Source organism: Alligator mississippiensis, chromosome 7 (genome assembly GCF_030867095.1).
Source record: "Alligator mississippiensis isolate rAllMis1 chromosome 7, rAllMis1, whole genome shotgun sequence".
NCBI lineage: Eukaryota > Metazoa > Chordata > Crocodylia > Alligatoridae > Alligator > Alligator mississippiensis.
Genome location: NC_081830.1, coordinates 56,127,036 through 56,140,839, shown reverse-complemented (window position 1 = coordinate 56,140,839; position 13,804 = coordinate 56,127,036).

Here is a 13,804-nt window from a genome sequence, read left to right as displayed (position 1 = left end):
TAACTTTTCTGTGTATGCAGTGAACATTTCCTGCCCCCCCTTTAATACTGGATAGTTTCTAAACTTCCAGGGTCTACAGAACAACATGTAAACAGCACCACAGCAAAAAAATGCCCCATCCTGGGCAGTGAGCAGATCCTCTTGCCATCTTTTAATCACAAACCTCTGAGATGACACAGGTCCTTCATGATGCATTAATACCACTACCTGAAATGTTGTTAAGGTTTTGTCTAGTCTATGCTGATTTTAAACTATTTCCAATAAGAAAGGACCATTTTCCCTTAAAAACAATGTAAAGATTAGTTCCATTATGTTAACAGACCCACATAAGCTGATGCTCTTTAAGCAATAAGGAAAATGCAGTTAAGAGACAACTGATGCAGGTTTGACTATAAAGCATAGTAACATTGCCAAAGGGATAGGCTCAGTCTGCTTTGAAGTTTGTTTCAATTTCTCACATAGTTGGTCTAATACTGTTAAAGATAATGGCTCTGCAGCAGTGGTAAAAGCACTAGTATAGCTTAAATATGTCACCCAAACCTGCTCTGAGTTAAGATATAAATTGTAAAACCCTGCAATGTGGAAGTGACATCAATAGAAAAAGGAATAGCTAACAGGAAAACTGAATTTTTAGCATAGAATTAAAAAACTGTGAGACAAGTATGTCTATACTGGTTCCAGTATGTAAACTCTGACCAGCTTAGCTTGGTGTCAATGCCCTAGTGTCCTTTACTTCAAGCACCAGATTTGGGAACACAAGAACTATTTGCTTGTCATGCTGGATATCCAAGGTGTGCCATTTGATGATAAAACTAACATGTCAAACATCAATGGATTTATAGCAGAAAATGTAGAAATTTCTTCTAAGGAATTAAATGCCATCTTTTACTACAGCCAGTGCCAAGTAGCACACACTACCGCAGAGATGCAAGTTACAAATATAAAATGCAACAGCCTCTGGCGTAAAAGGTAACTATAATACTTGTGAAGTAACTGTAAAAAGGGCGTTGACTTCCTGCCACATTTAGGCACCAAAAATATTTCAAGGTAGTATTTAAACCATAATAACCTGGGGAAGGGAAAGGAGTTGTGCAGTGGAATGCCCAGACATGCATGTTCAGTTTGGGCCTCAGGTTTCCCAGAATGACTCAAGCTATCCCTGGATTCAAAATACTCTTGCAGATAGGATGATGATGGCAGGCTGAATGTGAAGTAGGGCCATTTCAGGGAGTTAATTTTTGTAAATCCTCTGCAGGCACTTGTCAACTGCAGGAAACAGACAGGCAACTGAGCATGCATGCATCTCAGAGCACGCCAGCCTGACCCTCATGCTGCCCTCTCTCAGCAAGGCCCCACAAGCCACATCCAGATGAATGTGGACATTTAGTGTCCCGGGGACAAGTGGCAGCAGCACGCCTTGTGCCGCTGCTACTTGTCTCTGGGGCAGATGCGCTTTGACACTTGGCAATTACCGTAGGTGGGAGATGCTGAGGCCAACACCAGGCTGGCCCCAGCAGCCTTACCTGGGTCCTGGGGGCCTCCCAGGGCTGCAGCAGCAGCAATTCTGCTACACGGAGCCTGGTCAGCAGCTGGAGCATAGCTCCAGGTGACCCGGCTCCGCTTTTGAGCAGTGTGTGCTGCCTGTGCATGCGCTGTTCCCCCCCCTTTTTTTTTCCTCTGCTTTATTTTTTTTCCTGGATCCAAGAGTCATAAAAACCCATGGAAAAAAAAAGAAGTAGAGCAGCACATGCATGGTCAGGGTATCTTTGCAGCGCAAAGAACATTTAAATGTGCAATATGTGGTGCCACAGATGTGTTTCCAGTGCCACATCACACAGCCACACTTGTGTGGACGCAACTAGAGGCCACCTGTACCTCACACTCGGAGTCAAGTGTCCCATTTCCATGGGGGATTTGCAAAATAATCCCAAAATAGAAAATTCTACTGGGCTGACAAAAAGGAAGAGCAAGAACAGTGGAGGAGCAGGTGTTACAGCAACTGCGTAGAGCACAGAGGAAAAGGGAAGACATAAGGGGAACTGCTGCCATTCTATTTCCTGTTATATAGCCCAGCTATATTCTGGAAAGTGGGAAGGATAGTGGTTTTCCCACTCCACCACTAGTTAAGACCCTAAAAAAAGTGTCACGCTCACTTAAACCACTGGTACATCAAGTCCTATATCTCCTGGCAGGAGTGGATGTTTTAGATGGAGAGCACATGAACAGGGTTTATCTAGAGCTGGGGTGGGCAAAATGCGGCCTGCCAAGCCATTCTATCTGGCCCATCAGTGTCCCTCTGCCAAATTTAGAAAATTAATATTTATTTGTCCCTGGCTGCCTGTCATGTGGCCCTCCACCCGAAATAACTGCCCACCCCGATCTAGAGCAATGATTCTCAACCCATGCCATGCCATGGCAGCCCACTGTGCCTTGAAATGCTTTTAAGGATGCCATAGGTTGTCATGCAATGTTGGTACTGTTAAGGTATGTAAATGTTATTCGCAAGATAAACCCAGAGATTTCAAATAGGAATCTAGGTGTGAAAAATATTCTGACCTGCTGTGATCTTTCTGAGTTCTTTGCAATAGAAGAATTGTTCTATTATTTTCTGGATGATAGAAAAGTAAAGAAGTGAAACCTAAGAGCTAGCATTTTCTGAGGGGGAGTAGGGAAGGCCTTGAGTCTAACAAGGTTGAGAACCACTTATCCAGAGTGATCTAGCCCGTTTGGTACCTTACCCAGCATCCAGTTACTTAAGTTATATAGTATCTATTATCAATCATGTTTTCTACAGAAGTGCCCTTATTTCTAGGAATGGCAATCCATCTCTCCAAGCTATTGCTATATTTGCCTTACATTTGTTGAGTAAAAGTTGAAATTTACTGCACTCACCTGTGCCAGAGATTATTGTTGCTCCTGTTGCTTCCCATGATATTCAACACAGGTTTTGACCTGTACCAGATGCATGCAATACAGACACATGTGGACAAGAGCACACTTGTTTCATGAGAGCTGACTGTGGGACACAGCAATGAAGACTGTATTTAACCCTTGTGCTGCTGGACATTGGGTATATTTTTTTCAATTAGAAATAGTACCAGCAAACAAGTGAACCTGGGAGAAGTGGGAGGCCTGGGGCTGAGCTTTGTCCTTTCACTTGCACCACTGATCACCACAGGACCCAAGCAGACTGCATGAGCAGAGTTTACCCTGGGGCACACCATGATGAAACTGTGGTTGCCATTTCCAGTTAGGCCAGAGGAAATGCTGTCCAAAGCCAGGAGGTGGAGGTTGCTCATCCTGCTCTGAGAATCACCCTTCTGGGGAAAGAGCAATAGTCCAGGGTGGAGCTGAGATGGGATCTGAAAACAGCATTTTACTGTTTTGTCATATCTGGCTAGTCTATCCCCCAAAGTAATAATACTCAGGGTTAACACTCTAAAGGGAAAGACTACTCCATGTCCCCCAAGGAGTCCCCCACTGACAAGTAGTTTTCTGACCCCATTTTCAAGTCCAATTTAACTCCCACCAGACACAATGTAAAGACTTGCACTGACCTGAAGGGGAGAGTGGGTCATGGGGGTGGGGCAGTGGGCCAAGTCTTTAGTGCAGTCTAGCTCCCCAACTATTTGTGTCAGGAAATCTGGCACTTTTGCCAATTCTCACACTTCTCACAGGCTTTGCAATACATGGTAGCTTATGTGAAAGCCCCAGTTTCTAAACTCGTACACGTCAGCTTCCATTTTAGACTGCAGAGAGGTTTGAAAAAAAAATATTTGAACACAACCTGAAACAGACCCTGAAGGGAACTCAAAATGTACTATTTCAGAAACTCAAGATTTCTCAATGCTTGGGACTGGTAATGCTGAAATGAAGTTGGAAGCTTAGATTTTTTAAAATCTCTAATGACTTATTTCATATCTGCCTGCAAACCAGACTCAAGAAAAGGGGTGGGGTATTATAGCTGTCATGACCCAAAAAATGTATGAGGCAAAGGTTTTTTTGCAGTATCTTTTATTACACCAACTATATAGTTGGAAAAGACGACTGACAAGTTTTCAGGCACAATGCACTGAAAAGCCCCAGAAGGGCACAGTGATGGAAGCGTGAAAAAAGGTTCTTTGGGCACTTGTAGATGTGCTCCAGGGGTGGCACTTTAATTAAAGCAGCTCCGAGAGCCACTCTAACTAAAGCACCGCAGCATCTCATGTATCAGCATCCCCATGCTTCAAAACGGCTTGTTCAATGAGCTTTAGTTAAAGCACCCCCACTGCCATTTTGAAGCTCAGGGACGCCGATACAGGAGGCTGCTGAAGCACAGCAATTACCATGCTGCAGTAGACCTGATTTATCAAGTCTTCTCCTACACACTGTAATTACAGCACATCAGAGCAGCCTCCATGCTTATGTACAGGCACACTTTGTGCCCAAAATCTTATCAACCTTCTCTCCCAGCCATACAGTTTGTGCAAAAAAAAGGACATCTCACATGCACACAAAAACCCTTACCTCAGGTTACAGAGCAATTTGTTCTAAATCTGCAAAATTAATTGACACCTTTTTTCTCAGTGAATCATAACACACAGTGAATCATAACACATATATACATATATTTATAACATGTATATGCATATATATTAAGTATGTATTAAATTGATTAGTTTTCAGCTAAATGATTCACTGGAAAAAATGTCAATTAATTTTCCGGATTCAGAACAAAATATACATAAAGTTGCTTCAGCCTATTTCCTTTCCTAAAGAGTTTCAGTCCTCTAATTGCAATGGCTGGCTAATTGCTTATACTCATATCAAGGATTCAAATATTTTCAGCTAAAACACCCCCTGCTCCAAATTACTTCATGCCTTCCTGTCAATTACCCATAGTTTGAGCACGCTTTAATATCTACCATTTAAAAATTAAAATGCACACGATTGCATTTGTCTCTCTCATTTCTGTTCCACTTTCTTTTCCCGCTCACCTCTAAACTCACTGAATGCACTGTTTATAATAACTGTCTAGAGCAGGGGTAGGCAGCCCCCGGCATGGGTGTCAGAGAGTGCATGCAGAGGCACTGTGCTTGGCGCGCAGGGAAGGGGCCAGGGCTGCACTGCCACAATAAGGATCTCACCCCTCATGGCTTCTCTGCTGTCTGTCCCTGGCATGCCAGCACCTTACAAGTTGAGGTTGTGGGTGTTTTGGCGCTCTGCCCCAAAACATTGCCGACTCCTAGTCTAGAGTGCATCACCAGGTCTATCCTAGAGCCTCTCCAATGTGGCTTCTACCTCTTGACAAGGTCTTTGGTCGAGTCTTCTTGGCTGAATCTCAGACCCAGTACTCCATCCTTATGATCCTTGACCTGTCAGTTTCCTTCTACACAATTATGCTCCTCTTGAAATCTTGTCCCCTCTCAGTTTCCATCACTCTACTGGTTTTTCTCTTACTTCTTCACATCATCCTTTGATGGATCTTCTTCATCCTCCTTCCTTTCTTTAGGGGCCCCCTCATGACTACTTGGCTCCTCTTCTCTGCTCTTTTTATACCTCATCTAATCAACAACCACAAGCAACTACTGTATCTGCACTGATGGCTCTCAGATCTCTCTCTACTCCAATACTATCTCCTTTCATCTAAAGCAAACTTAGCTCCATCAAACATCTGCTTATGGATGTCTAGCAACCAGCACAAATTCAGTACGTCTAAAACAGAGCTCTGAAGCCTCCCACACAAGCCCTGTCCATTATCTTTTTTCTCTCATAATCGCTGTGGATACAGCTACCACCCTGCCTCTCACTTAGACCCACAACCTTGGGGAAAGAGGGAGAACATTTAAACAGCACAATACTGTACAGTGTAGAGCTACCAGTGTAAAGAAACCTAGCTCTAAACCAGATCAGCTGAGAAACTGCATTGCCAAGAACTGCGTGAAGTTTTGGTCCCCATACCCAAAAAAGGATATTAAAAAAAAAACTAGAAAAGGCATAAAGAATGACAAGCAGGATGATCAGGCAAACAGACAAGCTTCCATCTGAGGGAAGACTAAGCTAGGATGCTTTAGCTTAGAAAAGACACACTTGAGGGAGCATGTGACCTAATATTAAATGGTGCAGAGAAAGTAAATGGGGATTTATTAGTTACTCTATCACACAATACTAGAACTAGAGTATGTAAAATGAAACAATTAAGTTGTAGGTTTAAAACAAAAAAGGAAGTTCTTTTTCTCACAATGTGTAAGTAACTTGTGGAACTCATTCCCACCAGATATTGTGGAGGCTGGTAGCTTAACCCAGCTTAATAGGGGATGGGACCTATTTTTGGAGGAAAGGGTCATCAATAGGTATTGAATGTGGCGGACAGAGTGCAGCCTCTGCACGGAAGCTGCAACAGGAGAGGAAGAGGGCATGAGAAAGTCCAGACAAACCCTCCCCCTCAGCACTGTGGGGCACAGAATACTAGGCTAGAAGGACCCAGGGTCTGACCCAATAAATGGCAGTTCTTATGTAAAAAAGCAAATTATTTCCATTTGCCTGTGACTACCATGTTAAATCAAGAAGAGAACGTAACAACGTTGAAAACTGATGTCAAAGAAGATATTATATTGCTAACTTAGTCAAAAACTGTTGAGGGCGCAAACGTGAACAAAATCTGAGCAGAAACTATCTCCCCAAGCTTCCTCTTGCTCTCAGTTATCCCAAAGTCCAGTCAGCATAATACCCATTATTTATTTTTTATAGTTAATATTACACAGCCCCCAGGCTTTCCTATGTGCTATACAATTGTGTTGATATGCAATTAGACTTGAAAATAAAGAATACCTCTTCTTCAATTCAGAAAGCCTGGTTATTTTTGAGTCCATGTAAATAGGAATAATATGGCACCTGTGAGAGACTAAGCAGAGGATTCTGGCTCAGTGAGTAATGGTCAAAATACAAAGGAAGCATACATCATATGATTCCAAAAAAGGGCTCATTATCCTAGAGAAGAGGTGGGCAATTATTTGGGCTGGAGGGCCACTTAACGGAGTTTTGGTGAACTGTTGGCAGGGGGCACAAAGAGATGCTAATTAATCCTATCCAGCCTGTCAGCTACCACTTGGAGCCTGAGGGAGGGCTGCACCCTGTACTGGTCCGCTCTGCTGCAGCCAGGGTCAGACTTGGCTAGGCAGCACACAGACTCCTCTGCACCACACATCCTCTCCCCCACCCAGGTATCTGTTGGCACTGCACATTCAGTTATGGCAGAGCAACTGCTGGCAGCCGGACCCACACAGGATGGGGCTGAGTAGCCATCCCGCCCACCTGCTCGCCATGATGAACTGCTGCCACCATGCCGCAGCAGGAAAGTCAGAGGTAAACTCACCTCTTTCTGGCACTACAGCAGCACCAGTTCATTGCAGTAGGTGGGCAGGCAGGATGGCTATTCAGCACACTGCATCACCGTCCTGCACAGGTCCAGCTGCCGTGCCAGAACTGTGCAGCTGCAGTGCCAACTGGAAGACAGGTGGGGAGGGGGTAGGGAAGGAGTCTGCACAACGCATGCTGGGCAGCCTAGCCTGGGCCCAGCTGTGGCAGAGCGGAGCAGCATGGGGCACAACCCACCCTCCTCAGGCTCCCAGATATGGCCTGTGGGCCAAATTTGGCCCACTCCCGTCCAACAGAGATTCCAAAGAAAGTTCTCGTTATGGCTTAGTCATAACAGCATTTCTGTTTGTCTCTCTCTCTCTCCTATTATGTAACATGCTATTACTTGAAATCTGTGTGTGATTATGTACACACACACACACACCCCTCTCACATTCAGCTTATGGTCTACCATATCCCCAGGTCCTTCTCTGCAGAACTACAACATAGGCACTCATTCCCCAGGACAGAATAATTGTATGCAAAAATGAAGCCTAAGTGCAGGACTTCACATCTGTCCTTATTGAATCTCATCAGATCGATTGTGGACCACTTCTTCAGCCTATCCAGATTATCTTCAATCATTCTAGAATGATAGGCTTACATCTATTATTCTGGATCCTAGCCCTACTCTCCAGAGTATCTGCAACTCCACCCAATTTGGTGTCATCTGTGGATTAGCTGAGCATGTGCTCAATCCCATTGTATAAATCATTAATGAAGATAATAAACAATACCAGACCCAGGACAGACCCCTAGGGAACCTCTTCTCCACTGGACAGAGAGCCATTGTGGACAACTCATTGATGAGGATCTACCTAAATTGTATATGAAATGTGCTATGCAGCTGCTCCTTTAATCTTGGTTTTTTCACCAGGTGCTCCCTCCATTGCTGACAGGGAGAGAAGCTCCAGCAGCCACATCACTCGCTGCTGGTCAGCTGGGAAGTAGATGCTGTGGCATATTTAAACCGGCAGTTTTTGCCTCTCAGCCAATCAGGAGCAAGCAGCAAGAGGCAGGGCTGCTGGGGCCCCTCCACCTATCAGCAGTAGGCAGGGGGCACACAGCAAAAAAAGCAACATTAGAAGGAGCTGCTGTGCAGTACACTTCCAGCATGATTTAGGTAGATCCCTACTCATTGAGTATGAAGTTCCAACCAGCTATATATTCACTTTACAGTACTGTAATTAATCTACCCTGTATTTGCTTAGTTTGTTAATGAAAACATTGTAAGGCACCATGTCAACAGTCTTGCTAAAGTCAAGATATACTGCACTGCTCTCCCCTCATTCACAGAGCCTGTCACCTTATCACAGAAGAAAAGCAAGCTGGTCAGGCACAACTTGCTCTCGGCAAATCAGTACTGGCCATTCCTGACCAACTTGTTCTCCTCTAGGTGCTTCACAATAGATTCTTCGATAAGTTGCTTTATGATCTTTCCAAGTAATAAGGCCAGGCTGACTGGTCTGTAGTTCCCTGAATCCTCTTTTTTAAAGATGGGAACTATACTGACCCTTTACCAGTCATCTAGGACTGTACATAACCTCCACCAAGTTCTCAGAGGATAGCTAAAGGCTTATAAATTACCTCAGCCAATCCTTCAGTACCCTTGGGTCCATCCCATCCAGCCCTGCTGATTTGAAATCATCTAGCTTCTCTAAACAATCCCTAACTTGTTCTGCCATTACTGTAGGCTGTTTGTCTCCTTTCCTATCTTTGTTGCTAACTGCATCCATCACCTGGTAGCTGTCCCTATTTGTGAAAACTGAAATAAAGAGGCACCAAATACTTCAGCCTCCTCCAAATCATACACAACTAAATTGCCTTCTGCATTCCGCAAGGGACCTATGGTCTCTCTGGTCTTCCTTTTACTTTTGACATACTTGTAGAATCCCTTTTTATTGCTTTTATGTCCCTTGCCAGTCCTCACATTGTGCCTTAGATTTCCTAATTTTCTCACAGCATGACCCTGTAATCCTTATACTCTTTCTTAGTACTATGAGAAAGTGTCCACTCTTCATAGGGTTCCTTTTTCAGTTAGAATGGAATAATGGAGTTCTAAAACCAATGTAAGCTATAGGTAAACAGGAGAGGATTTGCAACAGTACAGTCAACCCAGTGGCTAAAAATGCAGTTACAGAAAAGGTCTTAACATTTAACCTGTTCCCTTTCCACATCTGAAAGAATATTTGCAATTTAGTACTACTGGCAGATGCTAAACACACAAAACCAAAAACCACTTTACCAAAAGAAGTGCGTTACTTCGACCCAGTTCTGCAGCACCTGTATAGATCGGGGACTTCAGCAGTATTTTTTGATGCTTTTAGCTAAAGCTGATTCAATCAGCTATTAGATACAAGCACCAAAAAAGCCCTACTAAAGCGTCCAATCTATACAGATGTTGGGCGAGCTGTATCCAAGCAGCCACTAATGTTAACCAATTTAAATATTAACCATGTTGGATATGTGGGTTTTTGTTTCTATCCTGTTTTCAATTAGGAATTTCAGTATAATGGCAGCTGCTGAGTCAGAATCAGTCACAGCAGGTTTGTGAAAGACCTTGTTAGGTACAATAAATATTAGAGAAATTATCACCACAGGAACTCCCTTTAATCAGAAGAAAAAAAAAAAACCCAGGAAGAACACTTCCATGCTCACAAGTCACAGAACAAAGTTGAATGTTTGTTCAAAAACTTACCACATCACATTCAGTTTTCATACTCTCATCCTTCCATAGTACATACAACTTCATTAGCCATCTAGAATATAGAACTGGATATTTTAACATTGATTCAGTTGGGTCAGACCCACTCTCGCAACTATCCTTTCAAATAGTTCATTTGACCCCAAACTGAGTCCCTAATACCGCCTCTAAATGACTACGAAATGAAAGCTACCCCTGACATCAACTATTCAGAAGTTATATCGAATATCATGTACACAATTAAATATTTCAGCTTTCCCTCTGACGCTTAAAAACTAAAGCATAAAGAACCATAAATACTCAGGCTAGCCAAGAGGGAAAAAACATGCTTTTATTTCTTGCTGACAATTACTAATCAGCCTGAATCTACAAAATGCTGAGTGAGGTAAGGTTTGGAGAACTCTCAACTTTTATTGCCTTCTGTGAGAATAATAGCTATTGACAAGCTTTCTGGGTCCATTTCAGACTTGAAGGTGAAACCAAAAGAGCAATAACCTGAGAAAAGATAGCCCTGTATCACTCTCTCTGAAGACTGAAAAAACTGCTGCATAGTTAAGACACCTTAAAAAAAGTTTGGCTTTTTTTTTTTTTTTCCTCCAAACAGTTCACTGTTAATCAAAGATAGCTCAACCCTCATGTGTACCAGTTTAAGATGCAGCATAAAAGTAGCAGACAAAACTGGATTTCTCTGTTCCCTGAGCAGTCCCCAGACCATTTTCCTACTGCTGCAAAGATAAGTTTGAGACAAGTTTCCAGCCTCTCATTCCACCTGAGTGATGCAAAGAGGCAGAGCAGGGGTCAGGATCTGGCTTGCTAAAGCTTAAAAAGGCAACAAAAAGCAGTTGTTTCAAGTCTTTTTTATACTTTGAGAATCCAAAAGTTTGAAACACTGCTTCTAACAGCACATGTATACCCTAAACAAATAGAATTTTCATTGATGGGCACCCCTACAATAAATGAGATTGTTCAGAAGATATTGCAGTAAAAAAAGGTAGTAATTTTAGGATAGACTAAATACGACTGTATTGCCATAGAGAAGATCAGTGACTGTGTGTAGACCACTAGTGGACTATCACTGATTTTGCACTGTTTTTGACACATCTTAAGTATTACCAACTTGAAAGAATAAAGAATGTTGCTGAAGATAGCGAGCATGCAGGATCTGCTAGAAGCAAGGGCAAGGGGTGGGAGTTTTCCACTAGCCTGCTCCTAGTACTGACAGAAAGGCTACTAAAGAAATTTACTGAGGAATGTGACTCAATTGTAAAGAATAAAATGCTTGCACAAGTAAAAAAATTACAGAAGCAGAAGAACATACATTACAGTATAGATGTTGTGCTTGCTGATTATTGAAGGCAAAGAGAAATCAAACTAACATTTTTAGCCAAATGGAATAAAGTAAACTAATTCAACTTGTAAAATGAGGCCCCCCTCTTCCCTAGACTCAATTTTTGTAGGCTAAATTAATAATCTCATTTTGGAATCAATATTAAATGTCCAAATATTTATTAACTTTTTCCAATTTTTTTAAGCCACAATGAAGTGCTTAAACAAAACTGGCCAATTGATAAAAAAATAAGTTTTGACTATGGGGAACAGCCCTTGAACTACATACTTGTTATTTTAAAAAGTATTTAGACTGCAAAGTCAAATACTTGATAGTTAGGAAACGTCAAACACTCAGCTGCTGTACAACACTGATTTAGAAACCCAATATTAATGTATTGTAATATTGTCTTTAATTATATGATTAAACGTTTTCCTATAGAATTCCTGCCTGATGCAGTAACTGAAAGGAATATACTCACTGAGTGAATATTGAATTTAGTACTTCTTTTTATTTTCTTCAGTTCTCATTTACTGCTCATCAGCCAAGCTCTGGGCTGAAGAATGCAAGTATTAGTAAAACACAGGGGAAAATTATGTCACTTATCAAATATCAGAAAGCCACAGAAATATTAATGAATATATTTTCACAATCCCATGACAGAAGCAGGTATAAATGCTCTCAATTTGCAGCTAAAAATGAAGATAAGATATTAAGACTGAGATCATCCAAAGTATGCACTGACTTTGAAAGCCTAACTTAATCCATGAATAGCCTACTGCATTTTGTTATCACATGCACCTTTTCCCCAGGGAAAAAAAAAGAGTCATCTCCCAAGACTGGGGTAGGGAAGCTGATTTTCTGCCTGGAATACAAACACCTCTACTGATTACTGTTCCACCCAGAAACAGTGGCATTTCTATTTATACAGCAAAGGGAAAGGGGAGTCAATTGACTTAACAGCTCATAGTTCTTCTCTCCACAGGTGTTAATAATGTTCTCCTCTTTTCACTGGTCTTGATGTTCCACTAAACTTTCTTTAAGCAATTTTGCTGTCTGCTAGCTGCTGTTTCTCCCATTTCATTTGGAGACTGGTGTTAGGTCTTTTCAAACTCATACATCTACCATGCAGACCAGTTTTTAGCAGCACGTAGGGTTTCAGCTTGTGGTTAAGCAGGAAAGGGAGGGTGCACAAGCTGAAAGTTAGGCTCTGCACCTGCTCTATACAACTACAGATGGGGGGGGGGGGGGGGGGGAGAGGAAAAAGAGACACTTGGGGGCCTTAAAGTACACAAAGTAAACCATCAGCTGGTTCTGGCTACCCGTGAAGAAGTTAAGTGATTTTCCAGGGAGAAGTCAGGGTGGGTTTTAACTGCAATCACAAATTGTTCTCTCTTTTCCTTCAGTCCTCTGCCTCTTTCCCAGCATACATTTCAATTTCTGCTACATTAGATAGTGAGTCTACAAAATGCATTCCTTTAACAACTCCAATTCATTGCCTGTTAATTTGGTATCTTGTGCTCTTGTGGAAGCAGAGTGCTGTAGGAAAAAAGATAGTTCACTTCAACAAGTAACACACTATCATCCTTCTACATTTGGAGCATGCTGTGGGTTGGCCACCCCCAAAGTGGCATGGGTAGCTACTGTGTGGCATAGGAGCCTCTGACACTCAGTAAAGGGAAGTACTGGAACGGAGGCAGGGGGCTTAAAGCCTCCAGCTGCCTAGGGCAGAGGGTGAAGGATACGGCTGAAAAGGTGTCAAAGGTCACAGCCAAGAGCCAGATTAATCAGTCCTTAGCCCTGCAGCCACTGCCAAATTAGGGTTTAGGTCCTCAACTCATCATATAAAGTGGGAAGGGCAGGTTGAGAACCAGGGAAGAATCAGTTCAGCTCTTGGTAGTAACACTTCCTCTCAGCAGCATCCAGCCCCTGCTTCACACAGCTGGAAGCTTGAGCCCTCCTGCATCCATTCTGGCATCACAGCGAAAGCTGTATCAGGTACATTTCTGGGAGGCAGAGATCAGAACAGCACTTAACTTGGAAAAGATTAGCTTGTGGCACGTGCAAAAAAGTTTGGGCATCACTGCTCTACAAGAACTAGCTACCAGAGCAGGAGAAATATTTTGCCAGTGGTTTTCAGAGCTATTCAACATAAGATGAATTGTGTAACTGAAGCATTCTTGGTTCAAGAAAGGATTAGGTTACAGTGGCTGTAAACAGAGCCTTTCACATCTAATCTCACTATTTTTTCTTCTCCAACAGTTATTTGTCTGTAGTACTCCCCTTCCCCCACCCTCAAACTCACCAGAGCCCTTTTTTTTTTTTTTTTTTTTAATGCATCTGAACAGATACCCATCACCCTTGGCTTACATTTG